General features: G+C 44.8%; 1 long non-coding RNA gene across 1 annotated transcript; it reads left to right on the top strand.

Moving 5' to 3' along the window:
* Positions 1 to 18,847: 18,847 nt before the first annotated feature.
* LOC120993358 lies at positions 18,848 to 19,884 on the top strand. Its single transcript, XR_005777227.1, has 3 exons — positions 18,848 to 18,987; positions 19,050 to 19,126; positions 19,615 to 19,884. It is a non-coding gene; the product is annotated as an uncharacterized LOC120993358 (long non-coding RNA).

Below are 19,884 nucleotides of genomic sequence, written 5' to 3'. Positions count from 1 at the left end.
CATTACAGACCTCTTCAGAACTCCATCACTCTGTCATGGCAGCCAAAGCACTCAACCAAGGTGTTTTATCTGCACCTACTGCACTTTCTCAAGCAGCAGAAACTGGTACGGATAGAAAAGACTTTCTACTTTACTATGGCACTAACCAGCTACCTCCTAACAAACCCACTACTATACAGCTACAAACCAACACACCCATGGACTGTACGCCAGATCCAGTGTTGAACACCTTAGCACCATCCTATGTGCCCAAGTCACTTAACATCAGTGTACCAGCCACTGCAACTAACTATCCCACCTGCAACTGTATACCCAAAGTCTGAAAACACAGACATGTCACAGTTTGCTAAATTCATGCTTCGCAGAGAACTCAGTAGGACGGGCATCACCACATTTGATGACAAACCTGAAAATTACAGAGGCTGGAAATTCACCTTTAAAGCCACAATCAGCGAGCTAGACATTACTGCTGCAGAAGAACTGGATCTACTCATCAGGTGGCTAGGTCGCCAGTCTGCCGAACATATCAAGAGACTCAAAACAGTTTATACTTCCAATCCTGCTGCAGGTCTCAACGCTGCTTGGGACAGACTTGAACGTAACTTTGGCAGCTCTGAGGCCATCGAAGATGCCTTATTCAAAAGGTAGGAAGGCTTTCCAAAGATTACAGCTAAAGACAATCTAAAGCTTCAAGAACTCAGTGATCTACTAGAGCTTCAACTAGCTAAGGCTGACACCCTCCTACCTGGACTTAGTTAACTTGACACCCTTGGTGGCATCAACCCTATTGTCCTTAACCCCTTAGGGATGCATGAAGTACCGGTACGGCATGTTTCCCGAGTCCTTAAGGACCTATGACGTACTGGTACGTCATGGCTTTAAAATGCGATTGCGGCGCCGCGGGGGTTAATCGGAACGGGATACCCGCTGAAATCATTCAGCGGGCATCCTGTCACAACGCCGGGGGGGTCACATGACCCCCCCGTATCGGCGATCGCTGCAAACCGCAGGTCAATTCAGACCTGCGGTTTGCAGCGCTTTCTGCAGTTTATGATCGAGACCGCGGGGATCAGAAACTTTAAAATGCCCAAAATGTAGATTTTTCACCCCCCCCCTGCACCCCTGAATGATTTTATGCCAGCGGGTGGTGCAGGGAGGGGGTTGCAGGCGGTGCGGGCAGTGCGGGAGGCGGGCGGTGCGGCAGGCGGGGTCATGATCCCCCGCCCGCCTCCTCTTGAAAATTCATTGGTGTCCAGTGGTTATACCAGAGTGTCAGCACATTGCTGACACTCTGGTATAAACGGCTGACATCTGTGCAGATGTCAGCCATTTAAACCTTTCCATACCGCGGTCCGTAGGGACCGCTGTATGGAAAAGGTTAACAGTCAGGGTCCCTCCCTCTCCCATCGGGGGGCTGCTGTGCCTTTGCAGCCCCCAGACAGGATGGGGTGACAGAGGGAGGGAGCCCCCCTCCTTACCCTTCCCCGTCTGCTCAGTTGTGGCAGACGGGGAAGGTTCCCATGGCAACAGGACGCCTTCTCAGGCATCCTGCTGTCCATGGTGCTGAACAGATCTGTGCTAAAGGCATAGATCTGTTCAGACAAAGTGTAAGTAAAATACAGTACAATACACTATATAGTGTACTGTACTGTAATATACAGACATCAGACCCACTGGATCTTCAAGAACCATGTGGGTCTGGGTCAAAAATTTTTTAAAAAAAGTGAATAAAGTAAAGATTTAAAAAAACACATTTATCACTGAATAAAAATTAAAAAGATAATAAAGGAATTTTAATAAACAGCAAACTAAGCTGCAAAAAACAGTGTCAGGCAGCGGCTGCCAAGGCCAATAAGATAATGGGTTGCATCAAAAGGGGCATAGATGCCCGTGATGAGAACATATTCCTACTACTTTACAAATCACTGGTCAGACCACACATGGAGTACTGTGTACAGTTCTGGGCTCCTGTAAACAAGGCAGACATAGCAGAGCTGGAGAGGGTCCAGAGGAGGGCAACTAAAGTAATAACTGGAATGGGGCAACTACAGTATCCTGAAAGATTATCAAAATTAGGGTTATTCACGTTAGAAAAAAGACGACTGAGGGGAGATCTAATTACTATGTATAAATATATCAGGGGGCAGTACAGAGATCTATCCCATCATCTATTTATCCCCAGGACTGTGACTGTGACGAGGGGACATCCTCTGCGTTTGGAGGAAAGAAGGTTTGTACACAAACATAGAAAAGGGTTCTTTACGGTAAGAGCAGTGAGACTATGGAACTCTCTGCCTGAGAAGGTGGTGATGGTGAGTACAATAAAGGAATTCAAGAGGGGCCTGGATGTATTTCTGGAGTGTAATAATATTACAGGCTATAGCTACTAGAGAGGGGTCGTTGATCCAGGGAGTTATTCTGATTGCCTGATTGGAGTCGGGAAGGAATTTTTTATTCCCCTAAAGTGAGGAAAATTGGCTTCTACCTCACAGGGTTTTTTTTGCCTTCCTCTGGATCAACTTGTAGGATGACAGGCCGAACTGGATGGACAAATGTCTTTTTTCGGCCTTATGTACTATGTTACTATGTTATGTACTATGTTATAAAATACACTACACATATTAGGTATCACCACGTCCGTAACGACCTGATCTATAAAACGGTCATGTTACTTTCCCCGCACGGTGAACGCCATAAAAATAAAAAAATAAAAACTATGAGAAAATTGAAATTTTGCCTACCTTACTTCCCAAAAAAGGTAATAAAAGTGATCAAAAAAGTCGCATGTACGCCATAATAGTACCAATCAAACCGTCATCTCATCCTTCAAAAATCATACCCTACCCAAGATAATCGCCCAAAAACTGAAAAAACTATGGCTCTTAGACTATGGAAACACTAAAACATGATTTTTATTGTTTCAAAAATGAAATCATTGTATAAAACTTACATAAATAAAAAAAAGCATACATATTAGGTATCGCCGCGTCTGTATCGACCGGCTCTATAAAAATATCACAAGACCTAAACCCTCAGATGACCACCGTAAAAAAATAAAAATAAAAACAGTGTAAAAAAAGCCATTTTTTGTCATCTTGCGTAACAAAAAGTGTAATAGCAAGCGATCAAAAAGACATATGAACCACAAAATAGTGCCAATCAAACAGTCATCTCATCCCACAAAAAATGAGACCCTACCTAAGATAATCGCCCAAAAACTGAAAAAACTATGGCTCTCAGACTATGGAGACACTAAAACATGATTTTTTTTTTGTTTCAAAAATGAAATAATTGTGTAAAACTTACATAAAGAAAAAAATTGTATACATATTAGGTATCGCCGCGTCCGTGACAACCTGCTCTATAAAATTACCACATGATCTAACCTGTCAGATGAATGTTGTAAATAACAAAAAAAATGGTGCCAAAAAAGCTATTTCTTGTTATCTTGCCTCACAAAAAGTGTAATATAGAGCAACTAAATATCATATGTACCCTAAACTAGTACCAATAAAACTGCCACCCTATCCCATAGTTTCTAAAATGGGGTCACTTTTTTGGAGTTTCTACTCTAGGGGTGCATCAGGGGGGCTTCAAATGGGACATGGTGTCAAAAAAAAACAGTCCAGCAAAATCTGCCTTCCAAAAACCGTATGGCATTCCTTTCTTTCTGTGCCCTGCCGTGTGCCCGTACAGCAGTTTACGACCGCATATGGGGTGTTTCTGTAAACTACAGAATCAGGGCCATAAATATTGAGTTTTGTTTGGCTGTTAACCCTTGCTTTGTAACTGGAAAAAATAATTAAAATGGAAAATCTGCCAAAAAAGTGACATTTTGAAATTGTATCTCTATTTTCCATTAAATCTTGTGCAACACCTAAAGGGTTAACAAAGTTTGTAAAATCTGTTTTGAATACCTTGAGGGGTGTAGTTTCTTAGATGGGTCGCTTTTATGGAGTTTCTACTCTAGGGATGCATCAGGGGGGCTTCAAATGGGACATGGTGTGAAAAAAAACAGTCCAGCAAAATCTGCCTTCTAAAAACCATACGGCGCACCTTTCCCTCTACGCCCTACTGTGTGCCCGTACAGTAGTTTACGGCCACATCTGGGGTGTTTCTGCAAACTACAGAATCGGGGCAATAAATATAGCATTTTGTTTGGCTGTTAACCCTTGCTTTGTTACTGGAAAAATATTGATAAAAATGGAAAATTTGCCAAAAAATCTAAATTCAGAAATTTTATCACCATTTGCCATTTACTCTTGTGGAACACCTAAAGGGTTAACAAAGTTAGTAAAATCAGTTTTGAACACCTTGAGGGGTGTAGTTTATAGAATGGGGTCATTTTTGGGTGGTTTCTATTATGTAAGCCTCGCAAAGTGACTTCAGACCTGAACTGGTCCCTAAAATTCGGGTTTCTAAACTTCTAAGCCTTGTAACATCCCCAAAAAATAAAATATCATTCCCAAAATGATCCAGACATGAAGTAGACATATGGGTAATGTAAAGTAATAACTATTTTTGGAGGTATTACTGTGTATTATAGAAGTAGAGAAATTGAAACTTGGAAATTTGCTATTTTTAAAAAATTTTGGGTAAATTTGGTATTTTTTTATAAATAAAAATGAATTTTTTTTACTTCATTTTACCAGTGTCATGAAGTACACTATGTGACGAAAAAACAATCTCAGAATAACCCGGATAAGTCAAAGCGTTTTAAAGTTATCAGCACTTAAAGTGACACTGGTCAGATTTGCAGAAGGTGAAATAGGGCTGAGTCCTTAAGGGGTTAAGCTACTATATGGCATCCAATAAAAACGGGTTAGTCACGGATCTACTTACAAGAAAAGGTACGAAGTTGCCTTTCTTCCCTTTTCCTACTTCTGTGACTTCATAAAGGAAATCGCGGACTCTAAGAATGACCCAAGTTTATTCTACGGTGACTGTAACCTTCTCCAGGACTTGCAAACACACGCATAACGCACAGAGACTGCAGGGGCCCAGTATCAGTGAAGGGAACTGATGTTCTACCTGCACCTGCTATGGTTCTTCAAAGGACTTAGCAAAACAAGAAACTTGAGGATCCAAATGGCCAATGTCCCATACATAACAAGCCACATCCACTTAAGAAATGCATCGGCTTCAGAAAGAAACCTCTACAAGAACGTAAGGAACTTTTAAGGGGATTTGGATTTTGTTTTAGATGCTTTGCCTCCACAGAACACCTTGCAAAACACTGTAAGGCTGTCATTAAATGCATAGAATGCGGTAGTGACAACCACGTACAAGCCCTTCATCTGTACCAACACAGCTCTACTCCATCCACAGCCAGCCCTCCCGGGACAAAGCATGGCGGGGAGCATACTGGACAAACAGCTGCCTCCACCCCAGGATTCTCTACATGCACTGAAGTCTGTGGGGAAAGACTTTGTGAGAAATCCTGTGCAAAGATATGCTTGGTTCGTGTATACACAAAGGGCCAGCCAGAAAGGGCCATAAGACTGTATACCATTCTTGACAATCAGAGTAACCGATCTCATGCAAGTACAAGGTTCTTTGATCTGTTAGGCATAGCAGGAGATGCTCTACATTATACCCTAGGTACTTGTGCAGACATTACAGAAGTCTTGGGAAGAAGAGCCAGTGGCCTCGTAGTTACTCCTCTCAATAGCAACTTGGAAATACCTTCTGCCTTCTTGCCTACTATCATCGAGTGTAATCAGATCCCTAAATATAGAAATGTTTCTGAGGCTCACCAGACGGTCAATATGGATAGAGGTGCTCGATCACCGGTACACCTAAAAACCGTGAAAGTAATGTGATAAAAAGAGAGAATTGTGATGGCACACTCGCACTTGGTTTAAAATAAAAGATATTTATTATTATTGGTTAAAATATTTGATTAAAATAAAAATGCTATTAATAAAATTATAAGAGGAAAATAATGGTAGGAATCTCCAAAAATTGCAAATAGTAAAGTGAGATGATAATTCGTGATGTTGCTTGGGATAAGGTCTGATTAAACTGCTTTATGTGAAAGAATGGGCAATAATAAACAAGATCAGGGTATTTATGACAGGGATAATGTTCTAATGTCCAAAAGTTTTTTTTCCTTTATATTCTAGAGTCCGTGAAAATATAGTCACATAAATATTTAGTGCTGCGTGGATTCAATTTTATAAAGTGGTAGCAGTCTTTAAAAAGTGTGAGATGTCTTCTCATATAAAATCCAATAAAGAAAAAATATATAAAAAATGTCCGTGCAAAAGAATTGTGAGAAAATGCTGCTCAATTGAGTAAAAATGTGTTGTGCACAACAAAAATATTAAATGGCAAATCAGTGCTCTTTGAAAAAATTAAAATATAAACCATAGCATATATCTCGCATAGATAGTGTTCATGTGTTAGAACACTTAGAGTTAACTGCTATTATAGCCGTATAGGTTATATAGTAGGATGCTCGTCTTTTAAAGAAGAGAGAGCGGCACTCCTGGTAATGTGCCGGTTCGCTCAAATTTGCATATAGGCTTTCCAATTGATCTGTCACAGCCACTATCTCTGGCTGTGACCTTCCGTTCTTGCTCGTTTGGCGCTCCTTGCTGAAGTTCTGTTCCTTTGTGTTATTTGTGGTTCTGTATGGGTTAACTCCCCTGTGTGCCTATTAGGAGTTAATCCTCTGTCTGCTCCATGGGTGTGGTCTCTTTGCTGCACCCATGGAACCTGTATATAAGGCTGAGGTTTCCTCAGTTCTGTGTCAGCTCTCCTGGTGTGTGTTGTCTTGTCCTGCTCCTGGTTTGTACTCTCTCTCCCATGCTGCTGACCCATGGGATCCGTGTCTGTCTGCCTGTGCTCTGTGGGTTTCCCTACTTGTTCATTAATGTCGTCTGTCTGTTATCTGTTCTGCCTGTTATGTTTTAGTTACTTTGTGTTTATTCTGATGTCTGTGTTCAGCAAGCCTTTGCAGCAGAGTGGCATGACAAGGCCATGCAGTTTACTACTGGTGGAGCAAGTCCTTCTCTGCTCATTGCCACTCCTGCTCCCTTGCGTGAACTCCTGCTTGTATTATTAGTTGCCCTGTTTTGTATTCATATGTCTGTGTTCAGCAAGCCTTTGCAGCAGAGTGGCATGACAAGGCCATGCAGTTTACTACTGGTGGAGCAAGTCCTTCTCTGCTCATTGCCACTCCTGCTCCCTTGCATGAACTCCTGCTTGTGTTATTATTTGCCCTGTTTTGTATTTGCCTGTATGTTATGTATGCCTATGTGCCGTCGGTACCTTCTGGTACCTGTTGTCCATTCGCTCCTGCTGTCACTGTCTAGTTCACGCTCCAGAGTGGACCCTGGCAACTTCCTGCGGCTAAGTCTAACCCTACCATATAGGGCTCTAGTGAAAACCAGGAGTTGCTTAGTTACGCCCCTCTGGAGTATTACTAGACAGTGGCGCAGTGGGGGTTTTCTCCCACTGTGCTGACGGTACATAGAGCTCATGTTTTATCTGTGCTGCTTTCCATGTTTCTGTTTGTGCAATGAACTCTTATGTGTCTGTACCTGATTTCCATTTATTGCTTGACGACGTGGTGGTCTCTCCTGGGACCTCCAACTCGTGACATAATCTTAGTGGATATTGCCTATATTGTTATAAAAAGTACATTCCATAAAAATGCATATGAGCAATTAAGGTTGCATATGAGCAATTAACCGTAGCGCTACGGTTTCCTGTTTCCTCCGGTGTACAGCGGGGTACCCGGTATAACGGCGCCTACAGCCCGGGGGAGCCTGCACAACCGCTACAAATTTTCAAATCTTCCCACAGTCAAAGGATTGGCCAATCAACAACCAGGATCCGTGTGACACCAAGCTGCATCATCATCACGTGCACCATCACGTGCAGCATCACATGGTAAGGCAAGCGATCACGTGGGACGCCACGCCGGTCCTTGCAGAACAGAAGACACTACAATAAACCGAAGAGGGGTAAAGTACAACGCAACCTTAATTGCTCATATGCATTTTTATGGAATGTACTTTTTATAACAATATAGGCAATATCCACTAAGATCAATTGGAAAGCCTATATGCAAATTTGAGCGAACCGGCACATTACCAGGAGTGCCGCTCTCTCTTCTTTAAAAGACGAGCATCCTACTATATAACCTATACGGCTATAATAGCGGTTAAACCTAAGTGTTCTAACACATGAACACTATCTATGCAACATATATGCTATGGTTTATATTTTAATTTTTTCAAAGAGCACTGATTTGCCATTTAATATTTTTGTTGTGCACAACACATTTTTACTCAATTGAGCAGCATTTTCTCACAATTCTTTTGCACGGACATTTTTTATATATTTTTTCTTTATTGGATTTTATATGAGAAGACATCTCACACTTTTTAAAGACTGCTACCACTTTATAAAATTGAATCCACGCAGCACTAAATATTTATGTGACTATATTTTCGCGGACTCTAGAATATAAAGGAAAAAAAACTTTTGGACATAAGAACATTATCCCTGTCATAAATACCCTGATCTTGTTTATTATTGCCCATTCTTTCACATAAAGCAGTTTAATCGTTAATTTCTAACGATAATTTGTTTTCCCTTAGTCCTAACAGCAGCACAGATGGGGGTTAACTGCCCCTGTGGACTGGTAGAACCGGTGGAATTTTAATGAGCCCAAGAACCAATAAACGATCTTCAGCTCCCTGAAAGGGAGGAGATCACCCCCCAGCCCACCGTGTTTTTAACAAGCATAATGTATTTAGGGTGGGATATTTGTGTGCTGCTGTTAGGACTAAGGGAAAACAAATTATCGTTAGAAATTAACGATTCCCTTACGTCCTCAACAGCAGCACAGATGGGGAGATAGCAAGAAGAATCCCCTAGGGAGGGTCCTCATGCCTGGCAGAACTAAGAACAGTCTGCCCAAAAGCCGAAAACTCTGCCATCCTAGCATCTATCCTATAATGGGAGATGAAGGTTGACTCAGAGCTCCAGGAGGCCGCCTTACAGATCAACTCTAAGGGGAGGAGTCTTCTCTCCGCAACCGAGGTGGAGACCGCCCTAGTAGAATGGGCTCTCACAAACTCAGGAGGATCTAAGGATTGGGAGACGAAAGCTTCCATAATGGCCTCCTTGATCCAGCGACTAATGGTGGCTTTAGACGCTTTACGGCCTTTAGACTTACCGGCAAAAAGGATAAGAAGATTCTCATCTATCCTGAACTCACTAGATCTATCCACATAGATCTGGAGGCATCTTGAAATATCCATCGGGTCTCTAGCTGGAGTATCAAAGGAGGAGGCTGTAAACAAAACTGGTAAAGATATTACCTGATTGATGTTCTGGAAAGTAGGCACCTTAGGCCTGAAGTAAGGTAAAAACTTCAGGAGTACTCTATCCTGTAGAAAAATAATGTACGGGTGAATTGCGGAGAAAGCCTGCAATTCAGAAACTCTTTTGGCTGAAGCTATAGCCAGAAGAAAGACCATCTTTAAAGTAAAAAATTTAAAATTTACCTCCTCCAAGGGCTCGAAGGGGGGAGATGCTAGCCCCCTGAGCACTACTGAAAGATCCCACTGGGGGATAGGTTTCAGTATAGTAGGCTTTAGTCTTTCAGCTCCCTTCAGGAAGCGTTTGATGAGTGGGTCCCGAGAATGTGGCCTGTTGAGACAGGCCGAGATGGCATAAACCTGTACCTTCAAGGTAGCTGGAGATAGGCCTCTATCTAATCCATCCTGAAGAAATTGAAGTATCGCAGGAAGGGGCGGATCTGCAGACGCCACCTGTCTGGAATCACACCATGCCTCGAAGATTCTCATGATCCTGGAGTAGGCCTTCTTTGTAGACTCTGCTCGGGAATGCGACAAAGTTCTCAGGACCGACTCGGAAAGCCCTTCTATGTTGGGAAGGGACTGATCAACCTCCAGGCTGTCAGGTTTAACCTGTGCAGATCTAGGCAGAGGTGAGTGTCCCACGACACCAGGGTCTGCTCCGGGCGGAGTCCCCAGTATTGTCCCCGACTCATCTGAATGAGCTGGGTAAACCAGGATCTTCTGGGCCAAAACGGTATGATGGCTATTACCGAGGCCTGATCCTGACGGATTTTCATCAATACCCTCGGTATCATGGAAGAGGGAGGGAAGATGTAAGCCAGCCTGAACTTCCACGGTATTGACAGAGCATCTATCGCCAGGGGGTTGTCTTCCCTGTAGAGGGAACAGAACCTCATCACCTTGGCGTTGAACCTGGTTGCCATGAGATCCACTTCTGGCATACCCCATCTGTGAACTAGCTGCCTGAAGATCTCCGGATGCAGAGACCACTCCATGGTCGGTAATTCTCGACTTAAGCGGTCCGCTATCATATTGAGGGAGCCTCGAATATGAAAGGCAGATAGATGGGAAAGGTTCAGCTCTGCCCACCGAAGAATTACCCCGATCTCTGACAGAAGGGGCAATGATCTTGTGCCTCCCTGTTTGTTTATATAGAGAACTGCAGTCATATTGTCTGACTGGACTTTCACTGCTTTGCCCCGGATCTGAGGCGCAAAGTGAAGGAGGGCTAGCCGGATAGCTCGCATCTCGCGAAGATTGGAGGAAAGATGCCGCTCCAGAGGAGACCAAGATCCCTGAATTGGGGATCTGTCCAGGTGAGCGCCCCAGCCTACAAGGGACGCGTCTGTAGTCAATATGACCCAAGCTGGTTGGGTCATAGACTTCCCTGCTGGTAGCTGAAACCACCATCTGAGGGAATTTCGGGTTTGACCGGACAGGGAGCACAGGGAATCTAGCCCCGCAGTGCTGCCGTTCCATAGGTGTAAGACCTCCGACTGAAGAGGACGGAGGTGCCATAGCGCCCAAGGGACCGCATCTGCAGCCGCTGACATGAGCCCCAGCATCTTCATGAGAGTCCGGATAGAGACTCGACGAGGGACATAAAGGACCTTTGCCAGGTCCTGAATCCGCGCTCTCCTTTCTGGAGTCAACCGGAGGGACATCTCCACAGAGTCGACCACGAATCCTAAGTAATGGATTGAAGTCGATGGGCTCACATTCGACTTCTGCCAGTTGATAATGCAGCCTAGGCGGAAGAGAAAAGAGATTGCGACCTGAAGATGGTGGGTAAGGATCGGAACTGAAGAGGCTATGAAAACCCAATCGTCCAGATAAGGAATAATAGTCAGTCCTTGGAGTCTCAAAGCTGCCACCACCGAAACCACCACCTTGGTGAAGATAAGGGGGGCAGAAGAGATTCCGAAGGGAAGCACGGCGAACTGAAAGTGCCTGCAAACCCCGGAAATCTGGACCGCGATCCTGAGGAGTTTCCGGGAAGCGGAATGGATCGGAATGTGAAGGTACGCATCCTTGAGGTCCAGAGTAGCCATGACGTCCCCAGGATTGAGGATATGGCTGACTGACCTTATGGTTTCCATGCGAAATCTTGTTTTCCTTATAAATCGATTGAGGAATCTCAAATCGATGATCATCCGGAGATCTCCTGTCTTCTGGGGAACCAGGAACACTGGTGAATAAATCCCTAGGCCCCTCTCCCCTGCCGGTACCTCCTCTAGGGCTCCCTTGGAAATATAGTCCTGAATGTAAGATTCTAGGACCACCTGTTTGGCAGACCCGAAGTTTCGTGTGGCGATGAATCTCTCTGGGGGGAGAGAGATAAGATCTACCCGGTACCCGGCGGAAACTATGTCCTGGACCCAGGGGTCTGCAATCAACCGGCTCCAAGAGTCTTTGAAATGGGTAAGACGGCCCCCCACGGGAATCTGGGGGAGGGGTACGGGAAAATCTAGAGGAGACACTGCAGGGGCAGCAGGGCTTATCCAAGAGCCTCGAGGAGGCCCATAGTCAGGAGGGTTTTGCCTCCCTAGTGGGTTTGCGGGGGTGTCTCGGATATTTACGAGACGGCCCCCCCCAATCTCTGCGCCTAGACTGCTGCCCAGGACGACCTCCGCCCTTCTTTTCCTGTCTGGGGCGTCCCCGAAAGGGCTGCTGGGGGAGGCTCTTCCCTTTTTTATCGGAGGGCCCCTCCATTATTTTGTCCAATTCGGACCCGAATAACCTATCAGGTTCTAAGGGGAGCCCACAAAGGTTAAACTTGGATGCGTTATCTGCGATCCACGGTTTCAGCCAGAGTGGTCTGCGGGCAGCTGAAACTAGGGCCATAGTTTTGGCGGCCAGCTTCAGCTGCATCTTGGAGGAATCAACTAAAAAGTCCATAGCCAGGTTGGCTGACTTGAAGGCTGCCAGGATGTCGTCTCTTGATACGCTCTGGTCCACATCCGTCTGGATTTGATTAAGCCTAGAGCGTAGATAGGTGGCTACCTCAGTGGCCGCAATGGAAGTAGATGCGGAGGCAGCGGTCGCCGCGTAACCCCTCCTAAGGGTGCACTCTGCCCTCCGGTCTAGAGGGTCCTGCAGGCTAGACCCATCGTCTGCAGGGACTAGAGTGCGCCGGGACAACTTGGCTATAGCCATGTCCACCTTGGGAATGGAACCCCACGATTCCACCAAGGGTTTAGCCATCGGGTACATGAGTCTGAATTTTCTGGTAAGCACTGGACCCTTCTCAGGCTTTTTCCACTCTGTGCGCATCACAGAGAGGAGGGTCTCATCCGCTCTAAAGACACGCTGTGTCCGACCGGCGGGATCGGAGGACTCCCCCATGTCAACATCCTGGTCCCCCGACCTGATGGACTTGAGTAACTTCTGCGTCTTTTCTGGAGGGAAAAAGCAAGAAGTAGATTCTTCTTCCTCAGAAGAAGAAGACCCCACTGAACAGGGGGTAGGTCTTTCGACCGGTGCGACCACCTGCATGGGAGTCTGAGAGGGACCTGGTAGCCTCTCATTAAGCAGCTGAACTACTCCCTTGATGGAATCATCCACGTATGTCTTGGTCCATTGGAACATCTCCTGCATCGTGGGTTCCGTGGATGCCGTGCGACAACTCTCACATCTGGAGTAGGGACAGCTGTCATCTAGGGGTGTGTTACATTCGTAACATGCCAAATGCTTCCTCTTGGCCCCAGCCTTCCGCTGATCCTGCTCCTTAGGGGAAGCCATAGTCTGTAATGGAAGAAACAAAACAGGTCATAACACCTACAATATCAGGAGGTGGAGAAAACCAGACCTTAAGGGGGCCCACCAGCACTAGAAGAAATAGAGCTGAAAGAAGAGGAAGTACAAAACCCAAGCAAAGCAATACTGCAGGAATATCACAAAGCACAGGAGAGCTCTGGAGCTAACTTGTGAAAGCAACGCAACCAGAGCACTGACTGATGGGCTCTGGGCGCTTAAAAGGAGGAAACCCCGCCCAATGGGCGGGTTCCTGAAACGAGATCAGCACCACTCCCTTTTTTTTTTTTTCTCTTGTAGAAAAACCAGAGCCTATACTGGCTCTACCTATACGAAAATTGTCTCCCCAGACTAATCCTAAGTCCAGGATGTCCTTCTAGGGAGCCAGTTTAAAAGAAAGGTGAGTTTTATACATCACCGCAACGCTTCGGAAAACCGGAAGTGACGTAGCGCACCTAGGGCGCGCCACTTCCGGAAAATGGCGGCGCCCATAGCGCCGCACACATGCGGTAACGGAGGGACGGAGCACCGTCTACAGATGATGAGAGAAGAGGGGAGGGGACGCCCCCCTCCCCGACGGTACCCCAGACCGAAATCGCCATGATCAGGCCTAAAATAAAGGCACTGAGATCCATAGAAAGCGAGCTAAGCTTAAGGAGGGAAAAAGAACCCCTAAGCAATCTTCAGCTCCCAGAGAGGGAGCGACACGCCAGTCCACCTGTCCAGAGGACAGAAAAAAACACGGTGGGCTGGGGGGTGATCTCCTCCCTTTCAGGGAGCTGAAGATCGTTTATTGGTTCTTGGCCTCATTAAAATTCCGCCGGTCCTACCAGTCCACAGGGGCAGTTAACCCCCATCTGTGCTGCTGTTGAGGACGTAAGGGAATCAGACCTTATCCCAAGCAACATCACAAATTATCATCTCACTTTACTATTTGCAATTTTTGGAGATTCCTACCATTATTTTCCTCTTATAATTTTATTAATAGCATTTTTATTTTAATCAAATATTTTAACCAATAATAATAAATATCTTTTATTTTAAACCAAGTGTGAGTGTGCCATCACAATTCTCTCTTTGTAATCAGATCCCAACTAACAAGGATGAGATCCCCAGTCCTGAAGCTGCCTTGCACCGTTCTCACTTGAAGGACATAGCTAACCAAATACCAGCCTTTCATGAAAATGCTGATATCCTGCTGTTACTCGGGAGAGACATTTTAAGGGTGCACAAGGTTCGCCATCAAATCAAGGGCCCACATGATGCACCTTACGCCCAGCGTCTGGATCTAGGCTGGGTCATCATAGGCAATGTCTGCCTTAGCAACGCTAGGAAACCTTTCTCAGTTTCTTCCTTTAAAACACACGTTCTGCCAAATGGACGGACTACTTGTTTTCCACGATGACAACATCACTATAGTGTGAAAGAAAGGCTGTGTGACAAAGGTACGCAAGAGTAGTGATGGACAAACATCTGCCGGGACGGTTCGCAACGCGGTCAAATGTTCGCGAAACGCAAGTTCGCGGCGGGTCCCATTCATTTTAATGGCAGGCAAACCTGAAAAACCTTCAGCTCATATTTGCAGCCAAGAAATAATTACTAGAAGTGCACAAATAGTCCCACAACATGGACAGTGACATACCAGATGTAGTATTCGAATTTGCGATCTCCATTTATTATTTTTTTCAATGCAAAATATCGGCAATATAATTTTTGCGTACGCGCATGTGCAAATGCACTATAAAGAAAGTATATTGGTATATAACACCCCGCTTCAATCTGTTTTTTTGGGGGGCGACTGGTATATCACACCAGTAGAAATTATTTGTTCCAATAACGATTGTCCCTCTATATACCTGCAGTATCGCAGCAGAACCGCACACAACTGCCGCACAATACAAATGCACTGTAATATACTTTCTAACATAGAAAGTATATTATAACATTGTACAAAGAAGGCAATCCATTAACTTAACCTTTAATAATTTTACTATGAGCGTCCATTCACACATCCGTAAGTGTTTTGCGGATCCGCAAAACACGGCACCGGCAATATGCATTCCGCAATTTGTGGACCGCACATCGCCGGCACTATAATAGAAAATGCCTAATCTTGTCTGCAATTGCGGACAAGAATAGGACATGTTCTATTTTTTTGCGGAAACGAAAGCACAGATGCGGAAGTGCGGATCCGCAAATGCGGATGCGGACAGCACATTCCGGCCCCATTGAACATGAATGGGTCTGCACCCGTTCCGCAAAATTGCGGAACGGATGCGGACCCATTTTGCGGACGTGTGAATGGAAAAGATATCCCTCAAAATGAAAATAAATTAAATTATTAAAGTTAAAGGCGTTCTGCACTTTGTTTTAACTGCTAGTTGATACTAGTTATGACGTCACTGGGCCAGCGGTAAACAGCGAGAAGGCCGCGGCGCTGCTGAAGCACCGCTGCCTTCTCAAACAGCTGATCGGCGGGGGTCCCGGGTGTCGGACCCCCGCCAATCAGATGCTGATGATCTATCCAGAGGATAGATCATCAGTTAAAACAAAGTGCAGAACCCCTTTAAGCAAAAAGCATAGATGTGGTAGGCAATAACAAGTGCTCGGCGGCACTAAATCAGGTGCTCGGCGGAACCAAATCAGAAACCATATTTCCTACCATAATCCGGGGGGTTCCAGTGCACATCCATGAATCCCGGAGGGAAAGCAAAAACCATCTATCCCTGGGCTAGATGATGATGTGGTATTGAAGGACAGGGTAGGCAAAGAACTGTCACTGATATTGCCCTACAGGGGGGTGCTATACTGGCCCTGATAGCCTAACCACAGAACACCCGCCCTGATAAGAGCGACCCCGTCCGGAACCTTACCCTATATAAAAATGGCCCTAGTAAGCCCCTAGCCCCCTGACTTCCAGGTAATGACTATATAGATCTATGTGTTTTTGACTCATTATAAAAGTATAAGTATATCGCACCCCATGACTTTTGTGGCCCTATTAGCTAGCGTTTGGTGTCCCTAACAGCCTGTCCCTGCTCCACACAGCAACCTCTCCCTATACTGGCAAAACACTTAATGTAAAATGGTGGCCAGATCAGGTTTATTTATAAGGTAGGGGGTATGTCCATGTGCTGAAATGTCTCAATTGGCTGTCCTGTACCACCTGATGGATCAGGTGTCATGGGTCAAAGTTCTTCACAATGTAAAAGAATATGGCGGGCGCAAATTTTTCCATATGTTCGCATGTTCGGCGAATCGCAAACACGCAAAGTTCGCCGTGAAACAACCGCCGGGCGAACCGCAAGGCCATCTCTATGCAAGAGCGCATCATACTAGATGATAGGAAAGCATTTATCTTCCGGGATTACAACATTGGTAACACAGGTTTGAGGTAACCGCAAAAGACAATGAGTTAGAGGCAACGATGGAAGACAAGGAATTCTTGAGAACCATGAGTAAAGAGTTCTACCAAGATGATTCTAACAGCTGGGTGGTACCGCTACCATTCCGCACTCCAAGGAAGAGAATTCCAAATAATAGACAACATGCAGATTCACGGTTCATCTCTTTAGATGAAGAAACATTTTGTTGACTTTATGCAGAAGATGTTTGAGAGAGATCATGCTGAGCCTGCACCCCCTCTTACACAAGGAGAAGAATGCTGGTACCTCCCGTGTTTTGGTGTTTACCATCCTCGCAAGCCTGACCAGATTAGGGTGGTCTTCGACTCAAACACTCATCATGAAGTCGTTTCTCTCAATGACAATTTTCTCACTGGGCATAACCTGAACAACAACCTCCTAGGAGTCTTACTACACTTTAGACAAGAGCCAATTGCCATTATGGCCGACATCCAACAAATGTTTCATTGTTTCATTGTCCGTGAAGACAACAGAAACTTCCTTCGGTTCCGATGGTATCGCAATAATGATGTCAACGACAAGGTTATAGACTATTGGATGAAAGTGAACGTTTTCGGTAATAGTCCTTCCCCCGCAGTTGCCATTTACAGACTGAGAAAAATGGCCCAAGAAGGCGAACAAGAGTTCGGGTCTGATGCACGTCAGTTTGTTGAAAAGAACTTCTACGTAGACGACGGTCTCAAGTCTCTACCTACGGAAGAAGAAGCCATCAACCTTCTCACCAGAACTCAGAACATGCTCGCTACTGCCAACCTTAGACTACACAAAATCATCTCCAACAGCAATGAGGTAATGAGAGTATTTCTTTCTGATGATCATGCTGTCAGTGCTAGGGAAACCAGTCTGTGACAAGCCCTTCACAAAACGAGGAGTACTGTCTGCCATAAACAGTATCTATGATCCCTTGGGATTTATAGCACCCTTTACTATTCAGGCCAAGATATTACTCAGACAGCTTACTTCAGAGAACACTGACTGGAATACCCCTTTACCCAAAGAGAAACAACAAAGGTGGGAATCCTGGAAGCAGTCCCTCCAGGTATTGGAACAGTTTAAGATACCAGGATCTTACACTCTTGCGTCCTTAAAGAATACCACCAGACTAGAGAACCATCTCTTCTCTGATGCATCCATGGAAGCCATAGCAGCAGTAGACTATCTCTGGGTTGTAAACCCCAACGGTGAAATAGGTGTAGGACTCAACATGCGCAAGGCCAAGATAACTCCAAAGCCCGCACATACCATCCCAAGGCTCGAATTCTGTGCAGCCACGTTAGCTGTTGAAATTGCTGAGCTTATAAAGCATGAAACAGACTTCAACATTGACTCCTTTGACTTTTACACAGACAGCAAAATCGTGCTAGAATACATACACAATCAAACAAGACAGTTCCATGTTTATGTCAGCAATCAAGTGGAACGCATTAGGAAATTCTCCATTCCCGAGCAATGGCACTATGTACCCACTGATCTTAACCCTGCCGACCTAGGCAGTCATGCAGTACCTGCTGCTGCTTTTCTGGATACAACATGGATATCTCCACCAGTACTCTTGAATGACAATTTTTCTCAAGCCCTGTAGAGTCTACATTTGAACCTTTCCATCCGGAGTCCGATAAAGAAATCAAGGCCATTGTAGTTACACTTAATTCCTCCGTGGAGGCAAAGGTGAAACTTAAATCTCACCGTTTTGAATGTTTTTCCAAGTGGTCTTCTGCTGTACGAGCGACTGCATGTCTTATTCACATTGCCCATCACTTTGCAAACAGCGGTGACACTAATCAAGAATGTCGTAAGTTGCACATCTGAAAAGGACCCCCCACAATTGCAGAGGTTGCTCAAGCAGAAAGACTCATCATCCAATGAGTCCAACATGAAGTATATTCGCAAGAGATTCACAATATGTCAAAGGGACTCAACCCCTCTGAAGACAGCCCTTCAAGTCAACTTGATTAAAGGGAGGTAAGAAGGACTGGTGCATGTTGCTGCCTTCCCCTCTGAAGATGGACTCACGGACCTATCTTCCTCCTACCGCTGTCTACACTTTAAAGAGTACATCTACAAGTACTGTAGTAATGTTTTCCTCGTTGATGCTTTTTTGTTGTTGTTCTTTTTCATTTTGCAGATGTTCCAGGAGAGAAACATCTATTATACATGGACTTGAATTAAAGTTTATTAATGTTATTAGAAATCATAGATTTCGACGGGGAGTGTCATGTTACACATGCATGGTTTGCCTTTTTATTCTGTGTGTCCCTTCAATCTGCCCCTCCTGCTGTGCTCTCTGTAAAGTCTCCTCCCCTCTCTCCCTTGCATTCTGGCTTCACTCTTCATCTCAGCTACATTTATCCTGTTAGCTGCTCACACCATGATTTTTTGACCTATCCATTTGTTCATCGGTGTACGATCTGCACAGTTTGGAATAAACTTCTTCACGATCTACAAGGTGTTGTTTGGATCGAGTCACTGTTAGCCAATTCAGCTAAGATTGATGGTTACTGCTATCTCATCACAACTGTAAGTTTCAGAGATCACACTTTCAATGCTTAGATTGGAGAGGCAGAACAGAGCCAATCAGGGCAAGCTCCCCCTGCACTTCCTTTTAAGGTCAGTTGAGCATCCTCCTTCCTCCCTCGTGCTTTTTCTGTAAAATGCAGCTGAGTGCTGTTTTACTGGATTCGTCAGAAGCAAAATTTTGTGAAGTTCACAACAAACCCGGTTCCTTTATAAACTAATTCATAGATAGATAGATAGATATACACAGTAACTGAACACATGATCACCGGTCACTAGAGTTGTTTAAGGTGTTTGGCATGCACACAAACAATAATGGATATATCGGATCCGACAATACCAGATGATGTCAGATGAATTTTGTTAAAACCCGTCAGCCATTCACTTAATTTTTTTTATCGGATTCAGCACTCTGTTTCGAATCCAGTATTTTGGCCAGAGAAAATACCGCAGCTTGCTGTGATATTTTGTCCGGTCAAATATCGGATTTATAACAGAACGAATGCAACATGATGCATCTGGATTGAATTTTAGGCCAACTGGAAATGAATTGGGCTAAAACCTGATGCATTTTATTCCAGTATTCTGAGTCTCTGCCGGATAAGTATACCGGAATTGCAAACGCTAATGTGAACCTAGCCTAACACAGTGAACCAACACCAGCAAATGGCATGGCTCCCCAAACTATGACTGTGGAAACTTCAAACTGGACCTCAAGCAACTGGCATTGTGTGCCTCTCCACTCTTCCTCCAGAGTCTGGGACCTTTATTTCCAAATGAAATGCAAAATTTACTTTCATCTGAAAACTGATTTTTGGACCACTAAGCAACAGTCCAGCCCTTTTTATCCT

The sequence above is a fragment of the Bufo bufo genome, chromosome 3 (assembly GCF_905171765.1).
Source record: "Bufo bufo chromosome 3, aBufBuf1.1, whole genome shotgun sequence".
NCBI lineage: Eukaryota > Metazoa > Chordata > Amphibia > Anura > Bufonidae > Bufo > Bufo bufo.
Note: the sequence above shows the minus strand (reverse complement) of the source record. Positions and strands in the feature narration are given on the sequence as shown.